This window comes from Lathyrus oleraceus, chromosome 4 (assembly GCF_024323335.1).
Source record: "Lathyrus oleraceus cultivar Zhongwan6 chromosome 4, CAAS_Psat_ZW6_1.0, whole genome shotgun sequence".
Taxonomy (NCBI): domain Eukaryota; kingdom Viridiplantae; phylum Streptophyta; class Magnoliopsida; order Fabales; family Fabaceae; genus Lathyrus; species Lathyrus oleraceus.
The window spans coordinates 411984663-412000901 of NC_066582.1; positions in this window are offsets into that span (position 1 = coordinate 411984663).

Below are 16239 nucleotides of genomic sequence, written 5' to 3' on the forward strand. Positions count from 1 at the left end.
CTGCAGAGCTGGTCCGAGCGTTGGATTCTTCAATCCCCAGCAGGCTCTCACTACTGTACTCCCCAAGCATTTGTTTCAGATTATACACTCCCCAGTAGAGTTGACAGTGTCAGACTATATATCCCCAACGGAGTTGACAGTGCCAGACTGTATCTTCCCAGCAGAAGTGGCTGCTCCTCAGAGTTCGATGCCAAATCGATGATCTTGATGCTAGACCCATGGTCTCTTTCCTTGAAGCAGAATCTCGGTACCGTATCGGTGTTTGCTTCCCCTGCTGAGTCGTCTCTCTAGCAGATTATGGTTGCCATAACCACTGTCGCTTTCCTCAGCAGCAAGTTTTCAGTGCCATTCTCTCCCGAGTCAGAGCCTCGGTATTTTATTATTTTCCAAAACACCGTGTGGTGGGTCATTTCCCCACAGAGTTCTTTATGATGTGCATCTCCAACAACCTTGCCAGGATCCAGAAGATGGTGATCATTTCCCCAGCAGAATTCCTTGCCTCAGCTTGGCGTTCTCTCTAATCAAGCATTTCGCATCCCTGCATATAGAATCATATTGCATTACATCCTCCCAAGTTGCGTAGCATTTCCATTTTCATGGAGCATTACGCCATTGAAAAATTCAAACATACGCATGTAAGCATAAGACATTCTCGGTATCCCAAGTGATAAGCCAGAAGTTTGTTTCCAGTGCTCAGGTTGAAGATTGTTCATGACTTATCTTTATTATTCCCAGCAGGGGTCGTTGGCCCACGCGCCGCCTCAATTATCATTTTCCCTATTTCTGCCGATGCTAACAGGCATGAGAGTTTTTGGTATTCAGACCGAAGTGGCATTCAGGCCAGTTTTCCGATGTTCAGATCGAAGAAGTTTCCGACGTTCAGGTCGACGCAACTTGTGGCATTCAGGCCAAGTTTCCGGTATTCAGACCGAAGTGGCATTCAGGCCAATTTTCCGATGTTCAGATCGAAGAAGTTTTCGACATTCAGGTCGACGCAACTTGTGGCATTCAAGCCAAGTTTCCGGTATTCAGACCGAAGTGGCATTCAGGCCAATTTTCCGATGTTCAGATCGAAGAAGTTTCCGACATTCAGGTCGATGCAACTTGTGGCATTCAGGCCAGTTTTCCGGTATTCAGACCGAAGTGGCACTCAGGCCAGTTTCCCGGTGTTCAGACCGATGTTTGATAATCAAGTATCGTTCGATGCTCAGATCGAAGTCATTTCCAGTATTCAGATTGATGAGTGGCATTCAGGCCATGGTTATTTCTGTGTTACCATTTATTTTGGTATTCAGGCTAACATTCCTTGTTTCAGTGTTCAGACTGACTCTCACCGTACCAGACGGATTCTTTTTCAAGACCACCTCTCGGCCGATTCTGACAGGCATTGTTACTTCATTTTTCACTTCAGTGTAAATTTTCGGGCTTTTATCGTATTCAATCACTTGATACCTCGAAAGTGTGAAAGTCGTTGCTATCTTCCTTTCGGGTTTCTAGTTGATTGAATAGGGGCAGCTGTAATACCCCAAAATTTACCCTTCATTTTTCCTAGAAGCATGGGATTATGTTTTACACTTCATTAGCATCATATTAGGTCATATTCATTGCATACTGCATTAGTGACATGGAGATCAGGTTTTGATCGATCACTCCTTAACAGAAGGAGCCCACACAATGCAAGATTGAGAATTGGACTTCATTTTCTAAGTATACAAGTCTCAAGGGTCTCAGGGGGGTCCAAGTATCTTATTATGGTTCTCAGTTCATCAGTGAAGGATTCAAAGCTATCAGAGTGTTCATCTGGATTTAATAAGAAATTAGGGTTTCATGGCTGCCTGCAACAAGCAATGTTTGGGTGGAAGTAGAGGAGCTCATCCAGGTCATGATTAGAGAGGCATCTTGGCCTAGGAAGATTCACAATTATCTCAGAAAGATCCATTGGCAATCAGTGCAATCAGTTCCTGATCATTTTGCCCTAAAACTAGGGTTTGGTATAAAATTGGTTTATTTCTGATTCTTTAGGTGAAACTCTTTTCCATGGCCCTCCATATGTCCACAAGGATCTACATACAAAAAATCAGCTCTTTATTTGAGCTAGAAGTGCTTCAATTGATCAATGGAATCGAGAATTAGATAGTTTGGGAAAAGTCAATTGTGGGGCCAGAAAAGTCAACTCCTGACATTTTGAGAGTGGAATCTCAAAATCCATGCCTAGGGGATCCTACATGTGAAATTTGATCAAGGTTGGATCATGGATTCATCATTTAATCAGGAATTCGAAAAGTTACTTAATTTGGAAATGGTTGACTTTCCATTTAGGGCAAGTTTTCATGATCGTTGCACTCACTTTAAGCCCATTTTGCATCAAGATAAAAGCTCTATTTGAAAATTTCTCCAACATGAAAGTTGTTCCTCTTGTTCCAAGATTTCTAGAGATATAAAGTTTTCTCCATTTGGATTAGAATTGAGAAAGTTATGCTTATTCAAACTGAGACATTTTTTTAGGACACTTAGAAAAATTTCTAAGTCCAAAATCTTCAAATTTTGTCAAGACTTCTTGGCCAGTTTTCTTGCATTTCAAGGCATTATTTGAAATTACTTTCATCACAACAATTGTACCTTGACATGTCCTCTTTCACATCTTTTTGGAACCATCTCATTTGGATCCATGGTTTGAGAGATACATTCATTTAAATTGGGCACCATGACTTGATTTTCTAGGCAGATTTTGGGTCTCGCTGCCCCAGTCAGATTTTCTAAGCATGCTGCACAAACCGGTCACGTTTTTTGCCTCTTTTGGCCATGCATTGGACATCCATTCACTTAAGTTTGGCCCAAAATAACAATATTTTACACCTCACTTCACACTTTTATTCTTATGGATAAATCACTTATTAAAAAGCCCATGAGAACACCTAATTCACCCTATTTAAGAAGCTGAAACCCTAACCCTAAAGGAGCATTGGGATTTCGTGGCAAGGAGGCAAAGCTTCATCACATATCAGATTCCATTCCAATTCTATTTTCCATTAGGTAATCATTTCTTCCATGGCCATGTTTTGATATATCTACGCTTGCTTACCATGTTCATCACCATTAATCCTTCCATTTTCATATTTATTTTTCTTATTTAAAATATTTTCTTCGTCCATAAAATTAGCTAAAAATATTTTTCAATTTTCATAATGTTTTATTTAATTTTATATAATTTTTATTTTCATATTTGTTTAATATCAATATTTTATTTTAAATATTTATTCTAAAGGGTCCATTTTAACACACTTTTTTTTATTGATTTTATTTTTATGACTTAAAATTATTGTTAGCATTTGATTTTTGGGATGAAGGTTAACCACTGTCTCATGGTCAAACTAACCTTTTCTTGGAATTTTATTTCACATTTTCAATTTATTTTGGATTTATTTTTGACCTAGTTTGGTTGGTGGATTTTTAATTTGATTTCTGTATTATTTTAATTAATTCACATACCAATTTTCGTTATTTTAAAAATCTTTTTGGGGGATGATGATGTCCTGACCCCACCTTATTTAGTTTAATTTTTCATAATTTTCTTGATTAATTTACTATTTATTCTTGACTTATTTCTAACCTAGTCTTATTAATTGACTTTTGGTTTGACTTATGTATTGTTTTAATTAATTCACGTGCCAATTTTCATTATTTTAAAAATATTTTTGGGGGATGATGATTTCCTGACCCCACCTTATTTAGTTTAATTTTTCATAATTTTCTTGATTAATTTGCTATTTATTTGTTATTTTTTAAGTTGACTTGAATTTTCAGTTGGCTTCTTTATGATCGATGTTTGGCTTAGGGATAACTTATGGCAATTGAATAGATCTTTTGATCCTCCTTTGTTCATCTCATATGCCATTTATTAGAGGCCTTTTACCTTGATGTTATTTGGTCCTTACCTCATTTCTTAATTAAATTATTCAGTGGACCCTTCGTGTGCATATTTTCATCTGTTTGATTAATCTGTTATCTTTTATACTTGTTTCTCTCATTCATGCTTTCTATTGCTTGATTATTTAACATGTTCATACTCCCATGCATTGTTTAAATGCTCCATTATTTGATTCTTTGGTTTGATTATATATTGTTTATTTATCCGATCTGATTGATAACTGTTGCCTACTTGTATGATGTATGAGGCATATATTCTTATTGTTTATTTGCCATGAACAATCCCAATTCATAACAAATGTACCCCTCTCCCATAAAGTGTATAATATTTATTTCTTTATTTCTTTAGTCACCTGTTAATACAAGAATTAAAACAAACATCCGATAACCATTTCAAAATAAGATCAAAAGCTCGATCCAACGTCGAGTAATCATTTTCAAAACTTAACAGAACCAGCACGCATTCATCCATCCTCTTGTAAGTCGATTGCCTCAGGCATCGCCATCTACCTGTAAGTCGATTGCCTCCGGTATCGCCGTCTACCCTTATCCGTAACTCCTCTCCGCGCTCCATCCGTCGACTCTTGTCCCGTTTAGGTAGCACCCATTAGGTAGAACCCTTTGTATGATAACATAGGTAGAATTCCCTTATTCTTTGCATGCTAACATTAGGTAAATGTTCCCCTTTGTAAATCCTAACACATAGGTCCATATTGCATGACAACTCTAGAGAAGAGCTTCCCCACTTTTAGACTTTCCGTGCGTCTCCGATCTTGTGGCATGTCAGTCCGTTCTATTGCAAAGAGGTAACTGCCTAAGACTCGATTCAGCGAGCTGCGACACCTACTGCTAGGACGTTGAACACACTGCTCACCCTCCTTTGACACAACTGGTGTCCTCTTTTGTAAGTCCATGTTCAGATGGCAATCCTTAACCTCTAGTTAGCCGAACTACGTTTTGCTCTAATTCTCATTCCAGATGAGATACGTAGGCATAAGACGCGACGTCTTACCGAGCACACTTCTCTTTAACCCATAGGTAGCCGAGCTACGAAGACTCTGATTCTCATACTCAGATGAGATACGTAGGCAGTGGATGCGACATCCTTGCGAGTCATTTTCTTTTAACCTTCCTTTTTGTAAATAGTACTTTAGATATACCTACACCCTTTAGACTAGAACAACACTTATGAAAAGGGCTCCCTAGGAGTACCTAGGATGTTTTGGGTGCTTAAAACCTTCACATTGCATAACCAACCCCCTTACCCAGATCTCTGACATTTTTACTAGTTTTTGATTCGATAAAACTTTTAGGTTTTTGTTCGCTTTCTAACCATTCCTTTGGATAAATAGAAGTGCGGTGGCGACTCGACTTGTATGGTTTACCTTGGATTTAGTCAATATCTCTAATGGTAACGAATACCCCGCTACACTACCGTACCACCCCTATTCAACCACGGGGGAAACCCTTTTTCCGACTAACGTATGAGGTTGAAGTTTTCATCACGGTGGAGATCGAAGAGCTAAGCTAGACTGTTTCTATCAAAAGATAATGGGAAGGCCATTAGAGAAGATATTGATATGTTGGAAGAAAAGAGGATGGTTGTCACCTTTACTAGTGCCATCATCATGTAAACCATGACTTCTAGGTATAAACGTTGCATCTAACCACAGGAATTCCAAATCGGGGACTTGGTGCTCCAAAGAGTATACATATGAGGGAATAATGCTCGCGATTGAAAGCTAGTAGAAAATTGGGAAGGGCCCTATTGTGTGCGGGCCGACAACGGGAGGGGAGCGTAAATTTTGGAAACCCTAGAAGGAGAATAGATACTGAGGATGTGGAACGCCGCCAAAATAAATCAGTATTACAACTAAAGATCTATTTATCTATTCATTTCCCTACTTTAATGCAACAAACTCACTTCATTATGAACGAAAATACTTATCTGCTATTTTTCCTCTATTTCACTCTTTTTTGTCTACCTCTTTGTAGGACCCAAAATGAAAGGAGAGACATATTACAAACATTTCTGATACATGCTACACACATTTATGCATATCTGGTATGACTTCAACGCATTTATGATACAGACTAAACACATTTATGCGTATATGATACGAGTAAAATGCATTTATGCGTAGCAGGCACACCTATCCACGGATCTAGCCAATTCAAGGGTATATATGGTGGATCCTGGAGACGTCCACCTTTATCTGATTCATACCTTGGGGTAGGGGCGGAGGTCCTACCCTTGGTATGGGAACAATCATCTATAACCCAGATCGCAGTTTTACGTTATAACATATCTCACCGGTCTCGCAAGTTTCGAGCTCCTCTACAAGGAATACATGCAACACATTAATACATTGAATGCCAAATACAATAAACAAGAAAAACATATAAGTCGTAAAGAAGATATTAATGAATGCATCCAAAACTTGGGTTACAACAAGCCACTATCAAACAAAGGAGAAAGGTTCGTGAAAAGCCCAGAGATCATCCATGAAGGAAGAAACTTCATCCAGATGAGTATGCAACATAAAGCAACCCTTTCGAAACTGGAAACTTTTACCTATGTAAGAGTATGGCGTACCTTAGAATCATTGACCCCTTGGGAAGAGGCACATGGAAAAAGAAGTTCTGAGTGCTTTACTGGAAGCTGATTTAAGAATGAAGCCTCCTAGAACACTTGGTTAGAAGTCTCAGCCGGAATGTTAGATTTACCAGCAGCGGAGAGCTTGCGAACCTGGGCGTAACCCTAAACTAACACACAGTCCTTCATCTCCACTGCAGTTCGAGTCAAACGGCCAATCATAAGAGGCAACAGGAGAGAAGTGTTTCCCAAGTGGACTCTCAGATAGTACCTAGACTTCCGTAACCTCTTTGTCTTTACATGATTCCCAAGGATGATCGACTAGCCCTTGCCCATTTTAGAAAACCGATTGTGGATCTTCTTATCCAACCCTCCGAAGGTGTCTACATGATTGAGGGGACCCAGACATCCAGAGAAAGCCTAACCTTTGTAGTTAAAGGATCCTTCTTTTTCAGGTCACCGGAGAAAGATAAAGATAATCAACCAACAAAAAGTAGGGTGATGTCACATACCACAAATCGAATAAAGTAAGAAAGGTACCAAAATGTTTCTTACTCTCCTCAGTAGATTTTGCCTCAACAATGTATCTCATGATCTAAGAAGAAAAGCAATATTTCTTTCATATCATTCTGCATAGGTTAGGGTATTGTACATGACATATTAATCTTTAGGTTTCCTCAAGAAATGGTTTAAAGACCAGAATCACCTCCTTTGTTTGGTGCATGCGGTCGGCTCCACAAAAGGGATAGGAACAATGAAGAACACATCATGTACACCAGGAGAGAGAGGACTAACCATCAAATATGCAGTTTGGAAAAACTTCCAGCTCTCATTGTAAACCTGAAAAACTTTCAATTTAGTGGAGCCATTATCGTGGCCTTGTATTGGTGATGCTTTATGCTGAGTTTTAGGTTCGAGAGGAACCAATGACAAATATTGAAGTTTGAGGTTGAGATGAGTATTGCATATATTTGTGTAGCATTCATGCATCATATATATTACAGATAGGTAGGACTTATGTCCAGTGACGAGTTAGGACTTCGATCTAGTAACGAGTAGGACTTCAGCGTAATGACGAGTTAGGACTTCGGTATAGTGACGAGTTGGATGATTCAATAACACACCGTTGAATATCCTAGTTTTGGTAACACACGCGTTGGAGTAGAGGATATGAATACTTGGTATACATAATTGCATTTGTGAATGATTATTGTTGTGGATGGATTGTATGATTGATTATTTATGATATTTGTATTATCCTTGTTGTTTTATGAATCATTAGCATATGTGAATATATTCTCACCCCGTGTTTGTTTCAGTGTTGTTCTTTATGCATGTGGTGCATATAATTAGGTAGATACTGTGGAGCTTTAGTTGTTGCTTGTATTGGAGGATGACATAGTTGGCCTTATTCATTATTTATCTTTTTGCGTTGTTTAGTTTTTTGTGTGTCACTCTGATAGTGTAACATTGGGTTGGGAATACCTTATTCTGTTTTTCTACAAGTTGTTGAATTAACTATTTTATGGTTATATGAAGTTGATTTTTATTTATGAGACAATTAAAGTTGTGTTGAAGTTTATTTTCGTTGCTATTGTGATTTGAGAATGTTATGCCGAGAAATGTGGCACCCTTTTGAGTATTTTATTCTGCATGTTTTATAAATTAAGTGTGTAGGATTCCGGGTGTTACAGTCTCCATATAGGAGATCAACACTACTAATTCAAGAGGTTCAATTCGCCAACTTCATCTATTTTTGATTCATGAATGAAAGAATATGAAAGAAAACAAACTTGCTCACAAATGCAAGGCTTGTTTTGAATTCTTATTATTAGTGAGACACATTTTTTCATAATGTTGTATATGCTTTTACGAGATATAGATTTTGATTTTGATTACCCAAGTTCATATTTTTCTAATTGTTTTTTACACACTATATGTGTTTAACGATAATGTATTTTACATATGTAAGACTTTTTAACGAGAGACATTTGTTATTTGTCCTTGATTTTTTACCTAATACCCTTATCATTTATTTTTATCTTTTAATTTTTTTATAAACAAAAGGAACTATATTGAAAGGAGCCCTATGGGTGCTCAACCCAATATAGATGAAGAGAAAGGAAATCAAAACAAGAGAGTCATAACCCGAGTCAACCCGATACATACAAGCAATATGATTTGCACATAAATCCTTAAAAGAAATCTCAATATTACTACTATAGCTAATACCAAATTAATCTCACGGAAAAGATTTAACAAGAGATATAACATTGTTATAATCAAATGATCTCCTTCGAATAAAATTGCATTCTTAGAAACAGAAACCCAAATGCTCCAAGTCACCGCAAACAACAATAGGCTCCGATATCTCTTCTTGATCCTAACTAATAAAGTAGAATCAAAGAAAACGAAGTTATCTACAATCGAATCCAGCAAACGAAAATCCGGAATCCCCATCCAATTCAACGCACCTAACCTAATTTGACACGAAATTCTACAACAATAAAAAATGTGAACAACCAATTCATCAACATGAAAACAAAGAGTCATATTAAATAATTCGCAACTTGATTCTCAACCCTCCATTTCTTTTAGATCTAATATTCGCCCATGAGACCCAATTGATCCTAGGCCTGTTCTTATCTTTTAATTAATGTTAAGATAGTCATGTTACATAATAAGACTGAAGTAGCTACCTAGAGGGATATCAATTCTAATCATCTCTTTCTTTTACTTAAAAAATAAAATAACATAAAAAATGCCTCAATCATACAAGTATCTACTACTCTTATTTGAAAATGCCACATTATTATATGTAAAGTAATTGTACTCATTTAATTGGAAGTAAGACCGTGTTTTCAGGTTATGTGCAGAAACACATGGGTGTCAAGTAATTCAATAAATATTGTTGATTTTTGGGTGAAATTTATGGTTTACCTAATGTTGATATAATCTTATCTATCTTCCTTCAGAATTTTTATTTTCAAAGCATGTTTTCATTTATGCATGGCTGCATATAATAAATGCCCATGTGTCTTGTTCAACAATGTGTCACTCTTTGATCACCAGATTATATATACGGCTACACTCTTGGTACGATACTAAATAAATTACAAGTACAATTGATAGAATGCTGTGACACCCTTGAGAAGAGTTTCCAATAACTCTTTTTTAGGTAATCACGGTGATCCCTACAGATTCTCAATTATTTAATAACATGTTATTTTTTATATTTAATTATTTTAAAATAAATTTAATTTTTTAATTAATTTTAATTGTATGTTGGGTTTCTTACTTCTAAAGAAGATACATCTAAATTTATAAGTCTTAGGGTCAGTTTATTTTACTTTTTAAAAAAAAGATTTTTTTTTTATATTTTTTAAAATGAATTAAAAAATGTCTTTTAAAATATTATAATTTTTTAAAATTTGTTTTTTATAAATTAAAATATCAATTTCAACATTCTATAACATAAACATACATTGTTAAAGATTAAAACATAGTCAAAATCACAATTTTTCAAAAGTGATATCTTAAAAATGGTTTTTATGAAAAGCTATTTGAAATAACTTCAATAATTTTTTGAAATTTTGATATCCCAATTTTTTTTTTGATAAAATGATAAAATATCTAAAATAATATTTTAAAAATTACTATTCAAACTAAATTGTCATTTGAAGCTTTTATAAAAAACATTTTAAAAAAAGTCAAAACTAACATACCTTTATTACCTCATCTATTTGAGACGAGGTATCAATGATTTTCTCGTCACTATTTAAACCTATGAATAAAATACTTGAGTTTCTTATCTTGAACATAACTAAAAAAGTTAATGCAATACAAAGGAATGAAAGGGTGAGAGATAAGTACCTTGAATATTTTGCATGTTTCGAAGAATGAAGAATAAATGAATGGAGAAAAAAGAGTTTGGAATTCAAAAAGTTGTCAATTCTAAAGAGTGAAGAGCAAAGACATAAAGATTGGGGAGTTTAAATCCTAGAGAATTGCAATAGTTATCATTTGAATCACAAAGAGTAAAAGAATGCCAATAGCGAGAAGAAGACGAAAAAGAGAATAAAAATCCACAATCAACGATCAGGATGAAACCTCAATCTTGTAACAAAACTCAAGTGCTCTAAATGTTTGGCCCTTTTATCCCATGCGCATGAGGGTGGGCATAAAATGTGTGCATTCCCAATCCCACAAACTCTCACTCACCTTCTCAACATAACTATCACTCTTTTTGAAAAATCTTCTTAATGAACCTAATTCCTCAACAGAGCATCCATATTGACCGGTCTCAAAGCTTCCATGTCAATATTCCTCATTAGATTACTGGCAACAATGAATGGGAGAGAACTGTTCTAGGATGACCAAAGACTTAATAAGATCGACACAATCCAACTAAAGCGCTATACCCGCTGGTGAACAAGTAAACCTCCACACCGTAACACCACATGGAACAGGGTTGCGTCTCCATCTCAACCTTTTTATGATTATCCAATAGTCTTCCACATCTCATGTCGGACCAACCGATGACGATTCAAAACATCACCCCAGTATAATATGACTCTAAGTCACGCAAATATATTCATTCACACTTGTACTTGCAAGTTCCACCCCCCTTGTTGAATATCTTAAATGTTGGAATGTTAACCTTTGTTTAATCCCTTCTTTCGATCACAAAGAACCATTATCCACTATTCTAGAAGTTTTTCTATGGTGGTCATATTCAATCTATTATCAGTTTTTATTCCTATCTAAAGTATCAAATACATTTTCTTATTTTTATGAGATTTCTAGGGATGATTAACTTATTTACATTTTAATAGACTTTAAATAATCTAAAATAAATCATACATACTTTAATAAATTTTATTAAAATATTAAATTTTATTATTATTATTATTATTATTATTACACCACAATTTTTTTTGGATGCGGAACAATTTGAGTATATCTCTTCTTTGGTGTTTATTCATAAAAATTGTACCATAATCCCTCGATTATGACATGATTTTAGCAGTGCCAATCTTATTTGTGAATATCATGTGATCATGTCACAATCCTCCCTAATCGCAACATAATATTTGGAACATTTCTTTTTCCCTTCAAATTATGCGTGTTGTCTTTTCTTTTGGTTATAGTAACCTCCGGTCATGTTTGACATTGTAAACTTGTCTAGTTAGCAAAATTTTATGTGAGTTGAAACTTTTCATAAAAATATTGATTTATGTTATAATTTTCAAATATTCACTCAAAACTAATATAAATATTTATAAAAATTTGCTCAAATAGATAAAATAATTGAATGTCATCACAAACTTAACTTAAATTATTATTTGTCCTCAAAAAACAAATTGGAGAGATGAGAATCTACAATAAAGTAACAACCTTACCAAACCAATTATAACTTTTAAGTTTAATGTTATTACCATAATAATTCCATGAACTTTCCCTAATTCTACTTCCATTCTCAAACTTCAACATATATAAGTTCAAAAAAATCTATTTATCATTCACTTCTACATAAACTTTCTTTCCATATCACAAATTTTCTCAAATGAAAATCAAGGTTATCACTCAATAACTATATAGATTTTCATTTTATCATACATTTGACAATTTTCTAAATAATCAATCATATCAACATTTTGAGATATTGAAGGTGGTAACGTGACTTGAAATATTGTTATTCCATGTGAAACTCTAAACTTGAAACTTGTATTTGATATAGATTTTAATTATCACTGCCTAACTCTAAAGAGATAGGGTTAATAACAAAATTTAGGTAAAGACATTATAATATTTCTTATAAATCAAAGAAATGATTAAGATCAAATGGATTAGGAAAGGCATAATCATGAAAAAAGGGTGTCTAGAAAGGTTTAGAGTGTTAAGAAAAATTGTCTTAGTATGTGTAAAGTGTGACAATCAACTATAAATAAATATCGCAAGTTCAAAAAAAATAGGTGTATAGATACACTCATATACATAAAATAAGTAAAAATTAAAATATATGGCTAAAATATCACCATCTTAGATATTTGGAAGTTGAGCAAATCTTAAGATGGATTTCATTATGTGTTCTTACCATGCGAACAATATTTTTTAACTTCAATTTGTGGTTATACAATCACATGAATGCTATCCTTTATATTAGACTCTTGGTTATTATTAGTAAAGAGAGAATGTGATGCGACTGAGAAACTCATAAAACAAGAAAATTCATAAAAAGAAAATAGACAATTCAAATAAATGATATTGCGAATAACACTCAATCTAATATCAAACAAATATAACAAGTACTAAAGTATTATAAACCAAAATAACACAAAATAAATAAATTAAAAAGGAGTAAGGTGAAATGCGTGAATCTATCATGATGTAAAACTTTCACTTTGGATTACCTTACAAGGAAAGCACGTTTAATGTCATTAGCTTGACACTTCATCGCCCAACTTAGGATAGATACTTCATTCTTGAATTACCAGTGAATTTATTCTTTAATTTTAAGATCATTTCTTCTTAATCATGATAGACATGTCATATTATGTTTTCTTCTGACTTGATACAATGGAATACGTCAGTTTCATCCAAAATGGTGTTACTTGATTTGACTTCATTAGTTTCTTCTTGGTTATTTTAAACTAGGATCGGCCATTTGGTCATTTTTTTCTTCTACATACCTTCCATGATAGCTTTAGCATACTCCTTCTCCTCTTCTTGGCTTCATGGTTAAGATTAATAGTAGGATTTTCTACCAATCTTTGATTATGAGGAGTTGGTTATTCATTTACATTACCATCCTCTTGAGATACATCAATTTTGTAGCATTATAACAGTCTCACATACCTTTTAATATAACTTTATCTTCTATCAATCTTAAGATGACATCACATGTCTCTAAATAAAGTTTTTCCCTATAAGTTTTTAAGAACAACCTACCGAGGATGATATGAATCTCAACACCTTCTTCCATATAAAGAATTGTAAAATCAAGAATGCAAAGTTATTGATTTTCATTAATACATCTTCCATATACCATAATGATATGCAACAAATATGTCAGCTGGTATTTGTCGCTACCGGGATTTTCTCGGCGATAACGAAAACCAGGAACCCTATTGTCTAAAAAGAATAAAAAGAAGAGTCGCCACCGAATGTTATTGGACTTCCTTTATGGGAGAGGAGAGGGAAATAGTCTATAAAACCCTAGAGATAAAGAATTCACAAAGGAAGTGCAATAGGATAAAAAAACGGTCTCGCAACCAAGACTTGAGTTCGGAAGTCAGTTACGTAAGGGGAAGGTATTAGTACCCTTCACGTTCATGATACTCCATGGGAACCATTTAGGTTGTCTGCGTACGTGGGTATTTATCTTCTTTATTGTGTTTATCTTATAAAGAAATTGAAAGAATTGAGTTTTGAATTTTTCATTATTGTGCTCTCCAATGATTATGGCCCTTGTGCCTACGTATCATCCATCAGGTAATGAAGAATCAGAGCTCCCTAGTTCAGAGTAGAATATGTTTGTGTGTTCATTGATTTTACCTTTGATAAAAGTGTTTCTGGGGTGGTTCCCTAGGGCACAAAAAATAAAGTTTGATGAGTTGTATTGCTTTTACCTTGAATAAGGGTTTATGAAAAATTGTTTATGATTAGATTGCACTAAAGTCTATGGGTGGAGGTGAAAATTCTTGACAAGCAAGTCAAGTGTCTTGTGTTCAAAATAAAATAAGGGTAGGAAAGCTTCATTCTTACTCATTCTCCACCACTTAAGGCTCGTGGAATACAATACTAATCATAGTTTTAAGTATTTTGAATTTGATAATGAAAATGTCGCTTGATGTTGAATCAAGGGTTTGTCTATTTGATTATGAAATTGGGTAATGTAATGAATATACAAAGTAACCAACAAGAAAGTAAAGGGTCTCATTGTAAGGTAGCCCAAGAGAAAGCATTGTGTGTGCAAAAAGTGACTTAAGCTAAACAAATGATGATGGTCTTACAAACATGTCTCTCTAGGATAGTATCATGATGTCATTCTTACAACATGTACGTAAGTTACAGATGAAATTTCCAATTTTTGAACCAAGGCCAAATGAAATTGGCTCGTGCTTTTTGTATGAAATTTATGTCAAATGTTCCTTGTCATGTCCTTGATTAGATGCAAAAAGAACCAGGTCAAAAGGATTTGTGGTTTGAAAATGGAAATGTGGTAAAGTGGTGGTTTTGGTCATGATTTTAGGTCATGCTAAGCCAATGGACCAGCTTGGCCAATGCAAAAATTGAGGTCCTTACCCAATAAATTAGGTACTGTACATTGAAACATAGTTGAAGATGGACTCAATTATTACATTTGGATCAAAGAAGATCTTAAAAATATTGCAAGGTGAAAACATTATGAACTTTGAACCAAATCAGATGCCATTCTGGCCAAAATGACACCAACCAACTTGACCTAGAAATGTGACTTTGGGATTTCTTGATTTTTAAGGAACAATGGTGGATGTTTAAAGCTCATATGATCACATAATGATGTAAAATGAATCTTGGATATTTGTGAAGTAATTTTGGGCCATGTTCATGGGGAACCCAATTCCTCGAAAGTTCAAAAATCATGACATAGGCAATGACTTGTAATATGAATTGAATGAGTGTTTAAATGGTGAATTATGGTAGAATTTGATTTGAATTGATGTTAAATGAATGGTGGTATGATAGGGTGATCAAAAGACTCAAGGCCAAGTTTCAAAGGATGCCCAAACTAGGGTTTCTTGAATCACAAGTTTTATCAAGAATCAAAGTCATACAAATTAGGGTTTGGTGATGCAAGATTTGTATTGAGATGATTCAAAGGATTTGGGTGTGAACATAATTTGGATATTAGGGGTCCTCAATGGTTTGGTCAATGCACAGTGTGAATGGGAACTTGCAGAAGCCATTGAGGGTTAAGAACTAGGGTAGAGGTCCTTGGGTGACCAGATGAATCTTCACATGTCTTCACTAGGGACTCACCATCCAATTAGGGTTTTGGAGAGTGAGTGAGATGACTTGAGTGATCCTCTAAGATTATGGGATGCTTTAGGAGGGAGATTAGGGTTGAGGTCGCTTTGGCACACCTAAACATGATTAGTGGGTCTTAAGGCTTCATGATAGAACCCCATGCCTTAATTTTATGAATCATTATGGATAATTAGGTATGAATGCTTATGAAATGATATGTGAGGGATGTATGATTATGTAGTTGGGTGTTTGAAGGTAAGTTAAATTTGAGAGTATGACAGCTGCCCCTATTTAATTTTCTCGGACCTAAATGCACGGATAGCAATGACTTCCAATGTGTTCATGGTAGAAGGGGATAAAAAATTAAAAGAGTAATCGGAAATTTTCCCTGTCGGGGATGATATCGGTATGATTTGATTTGCTTGGGAGTTATCTGTGGGGATTTTATTGGGGAGGAATATGGTTATGATGATCATAATATGCAATTCAATGAATGTTATGCTACATAAGTATCTCCTTTAAGGGGAATGTTTGAAAGACAAAAACTCCAAGAAGAAAGGTAGGGGAGAAAACTCCACCGGGGATGAGAACCATAAAGAAAAAGCGATTGCCCATAGTGATGTTTGGGGAGAAAAAATTGATGATTCTCAGCAACGACTGGAAAGCAAGACTCTGATGGAAAGATATAGATTCAGTAATGATTC